This window comes from Manis pentadactyla, chromosome 1, assembly GCF_030020395.1.
Source record: "Manis pentadactyla isolate mManPen7 chromosome 1, mManPen7.hap1, whole genome shotgun sequence".
Classification (NCBI taxonomy): Eukaryota; Metazoa; Chordata; class Mammalia; order Pholidota; family Manidae; genus Manis; species Manis pentadactyla.
In genome coordinates this window covers 4,848,877-4,861,490 of record NC_080019.1, presented here as the reverse complement: position 1 = coordinate 4,861,490, position 12,614 = coordinate 4,848,877, and the positions used below count along the sequence as shown (strand labels likewise).

The 12,614-nt window shown below is 37.0% G+C and overlaps 1 protein-coding gene across 2 annotated transcripts in view; it reads left to right on the top strand.

Annotated features, from left to right (window-relative positions):
- Window positions 1-12,614, top strand: part of GLRA3 (glycine receptor alpha 3) — a 135,359-nt gene that overhangs the window by 80,107 nt on the left and 42,638 nt on the right. The gene's annotated exons all lie outside the window — the stretch shown is intronic.

The following is a 12,614-nucleotide window of genomic DNA, read 5'->3' as shown; positions in this document are numbered from 1 at the left end:
CTTCTTGTTAAATGTAAGTGCATTACTTTTATAAGTAGTTCTTACATATTAAGTATATACATGGATAAAGTACTAACGCAAATCAAAGGAAAATAAAATAATCTAGTTCTCGCTGGGGGAGCTATATAGCAAATATAAATGGACGGGGCAACAAGAGATTCCCAGGAGAGTAGATTCATTAACTACTTAACAGGAAGGCATTTTGGGGACAGACTCATCTTGGTTGCAAAATTAGGTACATTATCTGGGGGGATATTGAGAAAAAAAAATCATATGCAAGATAGTCTGAGACAAACTGAGGCCCTGATTACTAAATCACAGATGTTGGACATTATCTGATAGGCAGGGAGGAGCTGTTCAAAATTTAGAAGCAAGAAAATGATTTGATCAATATTACGCCCATAAAGATTCTTTTAGCCAAATGAACCAAGGTTATTTAAGAAAATTTCATAGTATTCTAACAATAAAATAAAAACACAAATAGGAACAAGGGGAGATGATGTGGAAGGTAGAAGCAATAGCATTTAGTACCTCAGAGGATGTGAAATTTTATCTTTACCCTCTTGGTTTTTCTCCCACTGGGCCTGAGAATCAAGACAGAGTCACAGCAGAAAAGGATACAAATTTATTTAATATAATTTTATGTAAATGGGATCCCTCATTAGAAAAGAAGATGCAAAGTGGCAAAACCTAAATGCTTTGATACTAGGTTGGACAAAGAGCAGCAGCTGTGGAAAAGTGAACTATGTGGGGAGCCTGAAGGAAGAGAGGAGTCTTCTTGGTTTGATTTCCCAGTGAAGAATGTTTTTTTTTCTGGTACAGGGAGCAACTTTTTACATGGGAGTTTTTAATCTCCCGTTTTCAGGAAGAAAAAGGGAGATTAGAATGCCCTTCTTGCACCTGCTGTGTTTCGAGTGCCTTTAGCTCAAAATAATCTTTATGCTCAGTCCTATGGCATCCCTTGGGTGGCATATTCTGCCACCCTCCATTCACTGTAATGCAAAGTGGGTGCAGAAGCTCTAGGAGCTGCTGAGCCAGAGCCAAACAGCATAGATAAATAGAATCATATTGGAAATATTGACAGATACTAATCTTATAGGATGAGAAGTAGATATTGAAAAGAATACTGATAAATCCAATCTTAGTAGGTTTGAGATTGGGAAATTTCAGTATAAAGCCTAAGTGGGAAGTTAGAATGGGAGATACTAAAAGCTATATAGAAAGTGGTTCAAACAATAAGATGAAGTTTCTGAAGGAGAGAATATAGAGAGGAAAACACACAAAGAACAGACCATTAAGAAATGCCCTCATTTAGCAATTGTTGGAAGAAAATCCATATCCCTCAATCTCAAAGGAGAAGAGACCATTGAAAAGATAGGTTTACCAGTATCAAATGTTGTGAAATGTTTATTTTTAAGAAGGTACAGGGAGCACCTTTTTTATGTTTTAGAAGGCAATTGCAAAAAGTTCCAATGTTATTGATGAGAACGACAAATGTGATTAGAATGATGAGATTCCAGTCTGGATTCCAAAAAGTAGAAAAAGAAAAGTGCCCGATGAGTGACGGGAGTGGTGAGGGAAATCTCTGCCTCCATGCATGTTCGTTATTAAAGAAAGATGAGGAAAAATATGGTGTCTGAAAGACTGCAAGTCCCTGGACTTTTCAGAGTAAGGGTGGCATCCTGAACTACTTGCAGGATACAAGTGCTGACATAACAAGACCTTGCACTTTCTGCCTTTCCCAGAACATATCAAAGCAATCAAAAACTCAAAAAGGGAAAACTGAGCTTCTTACCGCCTCCCCCTTGTGTCTTAATTCTTTATCCGGAATCAGTAGATGGCCTCACATGTCCCTTTCACATTTCAGTCACTAAGCACTACCTACCTTCTCACTAGAAATCAGTTTAGCCCACAGTAAAGGTACTGCTTACTAAATTTCTTCAGCAGATGCTGAGAAAATCCTGTCAAAGTAGAAGCTACTGAAGTCAAATCTTCCAAGTAAAGAATGTGGTCCCGTCTACACAGGCAGGCCTTGTTTTATTGGGCTTCACTCTACTGTGCTCTGCAGATAACTTGTGTGTTTTACGGATTGAAGGTTTGTGTCAACCTGTGTCAAGCAAGTCTATCGGGGCCATTTTCCCAGCATTTGCTCACTGCATGTCTCTGTGCCACATACACAGCAGATAGCTAATTTATATCCCTATCAGCTGTTCAGTGATTCTTGTAATACTTCAAACTTTTTATTACTATTAGATTTTTTATGTGATTCTTGATGTCACTATTGTAATTGTTTGGAGGCACCAGGAACTTTGCCCACGTAAGACAGCAATCTTAATAAATGAACGTTGTGTTCTGGCTGCTCCATTGACCAGTATACCTCCAGGAATAAGGGGGTTTCCTCTTCCGGAGCAAATTCCCCTGTGAATCTGCCAGACCAGTTCAATATACCTTTTATTCCTCTGGTCTAGAATGCCCTTCATTCAACGTCACAAGACACTTCTGGAATAAATATGTGAATGCTTGCTTTTGAGTGTAAAAAAATTGTGTTCATTTCATTTATTTCTTTCTTCCTAATACTCTTTTTTACTCTCAAATTCAGCCAGAAAGTACACATGACAATTTGCATCTCCAAAATTTACATCCGTAGAAACCTAGGAAAATATTAATAAAAGTGTTAACTCATAGAGGTTACAGAACAAATGCTGAATGAAGCCCTGATTTTTATTAAATGTTTTATTTAATCATTGAAATAGTATGTAATTTGTGCCCCAATTTTTGTGTGTAGTGGTTGCTGGCAATATGTAAAACTGAGTGATGTTTCTAATGAAGATAAGCTCACTACTAAAGGTTTATTTAATATTAACTTATTGATGTTAATAATAAGTTAATATTAATTAATAATATTCTTTCTTAGAATCAGGCTGTATTCCTTTACCAAAGTTTAGTATCCACTGCATGGCTCTGTTTTTCTTTTTTTAAATTGGCTGCATGAAGTAAAACATTAGGCTATCTTTTCAAAAGACAAATGTCTGTTGCTGTCAGGTTTATTTTTAAACACATCTTATTTGTTTGCTTCATAAATAGCTAATCTCTGAGGCAAGGAAACCCAGTGATATTACGACTTAGACTATGCCCCTAAGGAATCGACAGTGCGAACTGATGTGTAGGAAAAAGGCTAAAGAAATAACTAATGATTTCATTTTCAGCCTTTAATTTATACCCTAAAGAAAATTTCTAAATGGGCAGTTTTTCTCCCAGGTGAAAAACAAAATAGAGGATATGTTTAATTGTTTACAAGATTGCAATGTTTCTAGAATCTCTCACCTGGTCTTAGTGCCTCTTCATATCAGTAGGTGTTTCCAAGGGGGAGCGAGGGTATATCTGGACTGGAGAGGTTGGGTGGGGCCCCTTTTTCTGCAACTGGGTCGTGAGAGACACGGGTGAGAAGTGGACAACTGCTTGTAGGCAATAAACCATTTCTCCCACTTTATTTCTCCCTTTGGCTGATTCCAGCTTCAAAGGTAATTTGCCCTGAACTGGGAACATATTTTCCCCCAGGGCTTACTTTAATCTTGGAAGAATATTGGATGATGGTTTCTTAGAGTCATAATAAAGATTTATTGTTTATTAAAAGACAGATATGACACAGGATAAGCTATTATTATATCCATGAGGCCTCTAATTCTGTATTTCATATATGAATAGATGTGTAGGTAACAACAGAGGAAAACATTGCCAATATGAGAAAATTAAAGAAATTGTAATTATTCAGAATGGAAAAGAAAATATGAGCAAATAATTTGATGAAGAAAGGACTCTTTTCCAGAAAGAACAGCGTAAATCCATAAAATTACAGGGAAAGATAGTTTTAAGGGTCAACTTGAAAAAAAAATTTTAAGAGATTTACAAAATATGCTTTAATGGGGTTTTTGGATAGAAATATCTAAAGATAGAGAGGTTTTTGCTCTTTTATTTTTCAGAGTCATTTCAAAGCCACATCCGCTATGACTCAGACAGTTATTCTGGAATTTACATTAAGATTGTTTAAGGCAAAATATAGAGTTAGGCGATAATTTTTCACAATTATTTCCTAATAACCTGTACTGTTATTCAAACCCTTTCATAATTTAAACCAGTGTGGATATTATTCACAATAATACCATGCCTTTTGCTTGGTTAGTCAGATACAGACAGTTCCTGTCTCCTGAGTGTGTATTACTTAAGCTTTGGCAGTGACACTGCTGGTTAGAAAGCAAATCTTTCCAAGACAAGGTATTCACTAATGACTAGCGACTTAAAAAATCAGCACCCACTTAAACATTATCCCATCCTACTTAACACCATGACTACATGACCTTTCTTTCCCAATTGGTCCACATCTTTGTGGGTTGAATTTTTTCTGATTATCAGATATTCTAAAGACATAACAATGTAATAAAAAAGTAACGTAGTTACAAGTCTGCCAAAAAGATAATGTTGCAATAGTTTTGTATCCATTATGTATATTACCTGATTTAATCCTAACCACACTTAATGCGATAGGTTTCATTTCCCTTTTAAATATGAACAAATTAAGGCTTAGAAAGTTTAAGCAACTTTCCCAAAGTCACTTCACTATAAGGTTGACAGAGCAAACTTCTATGAATTAATGAATTGTAAGGTTATAATGGCATCAGTCATTTTAAATCTTTCTGATGATTTCCAAATATTTACAAATTGTGACTATGATATTCTTAAGTTGGCTCTGCGAGTGAAATGTACTCAAACGCACTGTCAAATGAGAAGACCCAGAGTTCCCTGCTCTGATCTACTTCCTGTTCCCTGGATGTCTTGCCCTGTGTTAGATTTGGCCAAAAGGAAGGCATGCAGAGTAGGGCACTCCTTCCTGGTGTTGGTGCCAATCAGTCTGTGGTTTGCAGTCTAAGGTCATTTGTATGTTAGAGGCCCTGCAAAAATACTCCTGACCCAGACCACTTGCAGTTAACTAAGTATTACAGCTAAGTTCTGTGTATCCCACCCACATTAACCCATTTGGTTCACTCAATTTAATGCCAAGTATTTTGCCTTTAGCCCAGTTAAGTATTGTCCTATTAGACTCAGTACATAATTTCAACTTGGTGATTCATATCTCTCCAAGTTAATCATCCAGAGAGCTGAACACATACCATTAAGCACTCCCAAAAGGGCAGGTCTGAGAAAATTCTACAGCAATGCACATGAGTATACCTCTTGATTGATTACTACTAAAAACAAATAATAATAATTTCTCCTTAAGACAGTTATAAATCACTTAAACACATTATTATTAACAATATTTTGAAATGCTTGTTCATAAGGATAACATGAGAATTCATCAAATATCTTGCTGAAAACACTGTTTATAATTTACCTTAACGTTCCAGTGTCCTTGGTAGTAAGGTCACGACATGGTATTAATGGCAAGGCTTTTCCTTGATGACCCTATTGGTGGCTCCTACTACCCACAGCTTCCTCGTTTACCTGCTCACAGACTAAAATTTAACTACTCGACCATCGCGTGGATTTGAGGTTAAGCTCCTTTATCTCCGATGCACAGAATCTACCTGTCAATGAACTTGACTATATCCTGTTTTAATCTGTCACCACCTTTGCATTTCTTCATCTTTGCAGTCTTCCGGTCATTTCTGACCATCTTTTCTCAGTTAGCTGTCTGTCCTCCAACTGCTTCCTATCCTATTATAATATTTCCTTACTGATGCACATCACTATCTGAAATGATTTTCAGATCTCTATTTACATTTTTACTGGGTATCCCACCCACTACATGCAAGCTCTATGAAGACAGGGAAATCATATTCTCTCTTGCTTATAATTTATTATTCCCAAAGATCTTGAAGTAAGTTGAGATAATAATGTGTTCTTTCTTTCTCTGAACTACAGTGAGTCATATGGGTGTGTCAGATATAGAGCAGCTAATGTGGCCCAAGGATTCTTTAAAGAAAATACCAAGTTAGCTGCCTGCAACAGCTCCCCTTTTCCCTCCAGAGCCCTGGGAAGGTTTCCTGAGGCGAACGCACTGTGCTTTCTCACGCCCCGCTTTCAATGCACCCCATGATGTCACTTCCTCCTCATACGTACCACCTCCAGCCCTAGACTTTCACTACTTAGCTTTTTAATAAATTTTTATTTTTAATTGTAGTAAAATACACACACATAAATGTCACCCTCTTAACCATTTCAAAATGTACTGTTCAATAGCGTTGTGTGCCTTCACACGGTTGTGGAACCAATTTCCAGAAATTTCTCATCTTGCAAAAACTGAAACCTTTACGGCCATTATACAACTTCCCAGTCCCTCTCCGGCAGCCTGTGGTAACCATCACCCTATTTTCGGTTCCCATGAATTTGACTACTTTACATACCTAATATAAGTGAAATCATAAAATATTTGTCTTTTTTGTGACTGGAATATTTTGCTTAGCATACTATCCGCAAGGTTCATGTAAACAATAGCATCTGTGAGATTTCCTTCTTTTTTAAGCCTGGGTGATATGCCACCGCAGAGCACATGTAGGTAGTATGCACGGAATTCATTTATCCATCCGCGGGAACTTTGAGTTGCTTCTGCCTTTTGGCTATTATGAATAATGCTGGTATAAACAGGGGTGCACAGGTTCTCTTTTAGATCCTGCTTTCGGTTCTTTGAGATATATATCCAGAAGAAGAATTTCTGGATAATAGGCTAATTCCATCTTCAATATTTTGAGGAACTGCCATCCTGTTTCTGACAGTGGCCACACCATTTTACATTCCCACCAACAGAGCACAAGGGTTTCAAGTTCTCCACATCCTTATCAACACTTGTTATCATCAAGTTTATTTTAAAAAATTGCCATCCTATTGGGTACAAGGTTCAGTAGTCCTTTTAGAATACCTGAGATCACCTGCAATTTAAAGCATTGTGTCTTCTTTCTGTGATCTGACATCTGCTATTTACTGCTCAAAGCTTTCATTTCCTTTCTTAATTAATTCCCCAAATAATCTCAGGGCCCCTAATCCTCAGATTTGCCACGTACTCTAAAGACCTTTCCAGAGACTATTCTTTCAAAACACAGGTAGCACCCCTCCTAGAGTCGGCTTCAGTGTCCAATCTCAGTAATCCCTGAAGCTATGCTGCCCATTGCTACACCCTATATGGGAGAACAAATTCAGGAAGATGCATCATAACTTTGAGTGTTTCATTAAGAAACTATATAAACTATGTTAGACTCATTCATGTTTCAGAAATGAAGTTTTCTCTTCTGTAAGAAACCGGGCTGCATTAGATGGCAACAAAGGTTTCCTCAACTCAAGGATTTCCTAAATTATTTAAATATGCAAGACCATAAATCTGACATCAGCATAGCGCTGAGAAACCATTACATGCCTACAATAATGATCAAGAGAGAAACAAAACTGAACAAATAAACAAATATAGTATCATGAATGATGTGTGATGAAGGTCAAGAGGAAAACAAACCAAACCAGAAAACAAGAAATTGGAAATAAGAAAAAAAAACACGTAATGAAAGTTTGGAGAAAATTATCTATTTTTTTAAAGGTACACAAGAGTGTGGTCAAACAGTTTATGTTAAGAAATTGGTGAGATGTACATTGAAAGTACTTTGACACAATACTGAGGTCAAAATCCCAGGAACTGGGAGTAAAGATGTCCGTGGCTATGGCTGCGAATGTGCATCTTTTCCTCTGGTCAGCGACGGCCACAGATCCCTATGAATGGACGCTGGCTTGTGTGGTGAGCATCCTGCTCACAGTTCAGGAGGTTTTAAAGTCTCTAAGGTGTTTACAGAATGCCTGGTGAAGTTTCCAGAATCTCGGCAGGCCCAAGTGACCTGTTCCTGCACAACAAACCCCTCCTGTAGTTGCTGGTTCCGGACAATTTGTTGATTTCTCTGGTCTTGCCTCAGGGAAGAAAGGACGTCCAGACGCAGATCTGAAAAACAAAGTAAAACAAAATCTGAAAAACCTGTTAAATTGTTAGCACTTGGCCTGAGTAAGAAGGATTCATATCATTTCCAGTCCCCAGGGCTGCTATAGAACAGTTGGTTCAAAACAATAATTATTATGAACCCATAAATGCAAGGATCTTCTGCAATGTCCTCTTTATATTAATATGATATAAATACACCATCCATAGAAGTTACAATCTTTTCTTGCAGTAGTGACTTTTTTTCTTAGTTCCCAATAGTCTCATAGATATTCCCTGCATCGCTATTTGGGCTGATGGAATATATATATTGGTGAGTAGTCTGGACACAGATAATGGTAAAAATGGCTCTGGATGTAATTCATCCTCAACCTAATTACAGTCACTGTTCCTGTCATCTCCCTTAGAAAATAGCCAGGATATATTCCTTAGATGCAATACTCAATTCCTGAAGTTAGTTTTTCACTTTTACATGAAATAATCTCATTTAGTGAATAAGTTGAGAATTAGGACATGACGAAAACAACCTGGTAGCTTGGGTCACAATACAATTGAATGATTTAAACAATTTCATAAAATAATTCACTACTATTAATTCTGTAAAATAATATAGGGATAATTCAAATTGAGTACAATTTTAAATGTCTGGTACACTTGTGATGACTTGCACAACTTCAAATAATAAGACCTTCAGTATTTCTTGGTGTCATGCTTCTGTTTAAAGGAAATCCCCTTTGGAAACATACTAACTTAAGTGGAATTTTATTACTACAGGCACTCTCACAACAACATGGTAAGGTTCTTATAAACCTATTTTATTTGGAGTCAACACTGATTTTGCTATGCAGTTTGATTATTTGGAGTTGGAACAGAATAACAAAATGGTTCATTTTCCATTTTTCACATACTTTTCTGCACAAATATCATCTTCATCTTAGATATATATTTGATGTAATGGTGTCAACCTCGATAAAGAGGTAAACTGCACCAAGATCAAATGACCAGAAATGGAACTTACTTGGGAATAGCAGAGGAATTGCAATTGGGGAAATGCGTGCTATTGCTATAGGCAAGCCCATTGATGGTTTGGGGTGGGCTGTATTTTTGGGCAAGGGGTGCAAAGAGGAGAAAATTCAGCCAGACTCCAAGCAGGCAGTTCTTGGCTTGAAAACAAGGAGAGATTCTTGGCAGACATTCATTGATCAGAACATAAGTCTCCATCTTCTGTAAATCAGGCATTTATGAGAAATCAGTCTCTTGGTTCTTAAATCTCATTCTTCTGAGGGCATATGTGTGAGACTGTCAATTTCATACCCTCTGGTTCCATTTTAGATTGAAATGCTTTCTCATAGGCTTTTGCTGCATATTAAACATCATCTATCATTTGCCTCATTTGATAGTATTCTTTTTTGTTTAAAGTTTTAATAATAAATAAAAAGATACTAATTGACAGAAAAAATATGTAAGTGCTATGAGACCTGAAAGGAATAATGTTTCTTATTCACATGGAAACTTATAAAATAATAAATAATTTATACTAACATATGGATTCCTGTCAAAGCAAACCTGCATTGATTTTTGTTATATTATGCATTCTTTGTGAATGCCAGTCTTTGAAATCTGTTAATCACCATAATGCTAACTGCTTTCTCTCAAGTACTTCCATGAATTTGTGTTGCAGTAAGAGACATTTTATGATATTTCACCTTGAAAAGAAATCAAAATCAAAATGTATAGGATTATTCTCCAGTAATTTATCCAGTTACGTTAAAATCTCCATTTCAGAATGACACTCTTCAAATACTTCTGGAAATAAGAATCTGAAGTCAATCTCCTTGCTAACATCGTGTATAGCTTCCTTCTCTAGGACCAGCCTAGATTTTGGTTCTTATAAACTAGTCATACTGAAATATCAGGCATCCAAAACACTCTGAGATTTGTCCCAAGATTATTATAGTGACTTCTAGTCTCTGCTCAAAACATTGTACAACCTTTGGAGATTGCCGAGCTGATGATGCTGGCTCGCAGAGTCTGTTTGTTATAATTTGGGTCTATGAATTAAATGGATTATTTCATACATTTGAACAGACCTGAACCTTCAGCCTTCTGGTAGGCAGACAGAATGTTGGACCACAGTCCGGAGTTAATTCCAAAGAGGTAGTCAGGCAGAGCCATTTTAAAACCTCTCCTCAGGCAGAAAGCCAGCCAACCACATCCCTTTTCCTCATTAAAATGGGCTCAGGACCAGGTCCTTTTCAAAGTTTAGTTGAGATTTCTCATAAGCACTTTAAAACACTGTATGTTCAATGTGTGGTAGTTTTGTGAAGTTTTGAGACACGTGAATGTTATCAGTTTGATTGTGTTTTAGGAAGAGCTGTTAGGAGTTACAAATTGTATTTCCACCATTATCCTAAGAGAAAAAGGGAGAAGGGTTAAATCTATGGTTGATAATAAAATGTGTGGGTCTTCAAAGAGAAATGTAAGCAAAGTACTAAGAGGGTAAAGGTGATAGGCTAGTTAGACCAGGCAGTTTTAGAGAAAGTGTAATTACTAAGAAGATAATTTAGGAGTCCAAGAACTTAAGGAAACCATGTATAGCAACCTGGTTTGTGGTAAGATTATTCAAATTAAGTGCACAAATTATAAATAAAAAGGTTTTAGTTAAATACATTTTGACATAGCAGCTGTTCCTTGTCAGTTCAATAAAATTTACTTTAGTAATATTTCTCCTGGCAATAGTCAGCAAGCATGTGCCAAGTGTGAGCATTCTCTTCCTTTGATTTTTAAAAATTCCAGCTGCTAGTCCAGAACATAAGCATTTGAAAGCTGGGTCAAACCCAGAAATCTCTCTCTCTCCCTCTCTCTCCACTTCTTCAACTGAGAGAGCCGGGCCAAATATGATTCTAGTTGACTTTTAAAATGAAATGTGAGTCTTTAATTTATTAATACATTTCAAACTTATGTGGAACTTAAATTTATTCTCAGACCACATTCTCCCTTTGAATAAAAAAATTTGAATGTACTCCCCATGGCAGAAAATGTTAAACAGTAACCTTTTTTTTCTTCTTCTGTGGTCTTTTAAGCTACTATTTTCATGATCAAGATTATTTGATTTTTTAAAATGATAATATAACACATTTGAACAATCGTTTCAAAATCGGCAAGTTTGTACTAGAAAAACCAAACAACAGAAGCTGAAAAACATGAAGCATCTTCAGCTTCAACTCAACGATGAGCCCTCACTAGTGTCAGTCGCCGTCAACTTTGCCTCAGGACCTTTTGCTGTGCATGTGTAGACACACATACTGTATGTATGATTATAAATACAGAAAGACATTTCACACATAAAAATACAGAAAATTTCAAAGTAATATTTGGCATCAGACATCCTGACATTGCCATTTTACTTCGATTCGAAGTTGTTGTCTAATGTGTTGGGTGTCAAGTTGCATCCCCTGGACCACCACATCCCAGAGGCCGAGCTTTCTTTTGTCTGTATTCTTAATGATTCTTTCTGGTTCTTCTGAATATTGCCTGTTTAAACCTTTTCTGATTATTTACATAGGATTATGTTTTCATTTTTATTTATATGTTTTATTTTACATATGTTGTTGATATTTTAGCTTTGGATCTTTCATAGTTGTGGGGTAAATGGTAGAATTCCCAGAATCTCCTGCCTGGCCTTAGTCCATTCACATACCAATGGATATTTCAGAGTCTTCTGTTCATCTGGGGCAAGAGGTGGAAAGAAAACATCCATTGTCTCCTTCCCTTTGTTCCTGGTGCATAATTGGTCTGGCGTTTGCCAGTCACCAAGGACCTGCTGTGTAAGTCCTCCCGGAAGGGGTGGCGGGGGAAGGAGATTCCGTGCTAAGGCCAGAGAGCACAGACGGGGCCAGACCTGGCTAGTGACTGTAAGAAATACAAGCGTTTCTCCCAACCCGCTCCTCCCCTTGTGCTCCGTGGATTTAATCAGGTCGTGGAGAACTCACCCCAGGCCAGGACCACCCTTCCCTCAGAGCGACAGTAGTACAGAGGGTTTTAACTATGTATGTGTATATGTATAGCTAAATCTGCCTTTTTCTGAATGAATGATGCCTTCTATACCAAATATACAAACGTATTTCATGTAAGTTAACCTAGAAATTTGATAGCGTCAGTTGGGCTTACATTTTAAGTTTATGTAGATTTTATTTTTGTGTAATTCTTTTTCTAAGTGGATAGACCTTTTTCCCATTTGTTATTTATTAAAGTTTTCTCCATGTTGATTTGAAAGGTCATTTTTACCTTAAATTTCCATGCGTAGATCTGGTTCTGGACTCTGTTCTGTGTGGCCAGTCTCGCTGGTGCAGGGGTTCTGTGCCTATAGCCATTTTCACATTGTAGCTTTATGTGTGTATTCTGTCCTCTGCTGAGCAGTTTTTGCCTTTACTTTTTATTTTTCAAGTTGCTTTTGCTGTGTATATACTTTTCTACTTCAGATTAATTTCCAGTTGACAATTACCTTAGTACTTTCATTTAAATCACATTGATATTATAGGTCAATTATGGGAGGATAACATTTTCCCAGTAATGAGTCGGCCTGCCCAAGACCCCCCATGTCTCTGTCCGGACTGTAATCTTCTTCTCTGTCAGTAATGCTTAATTA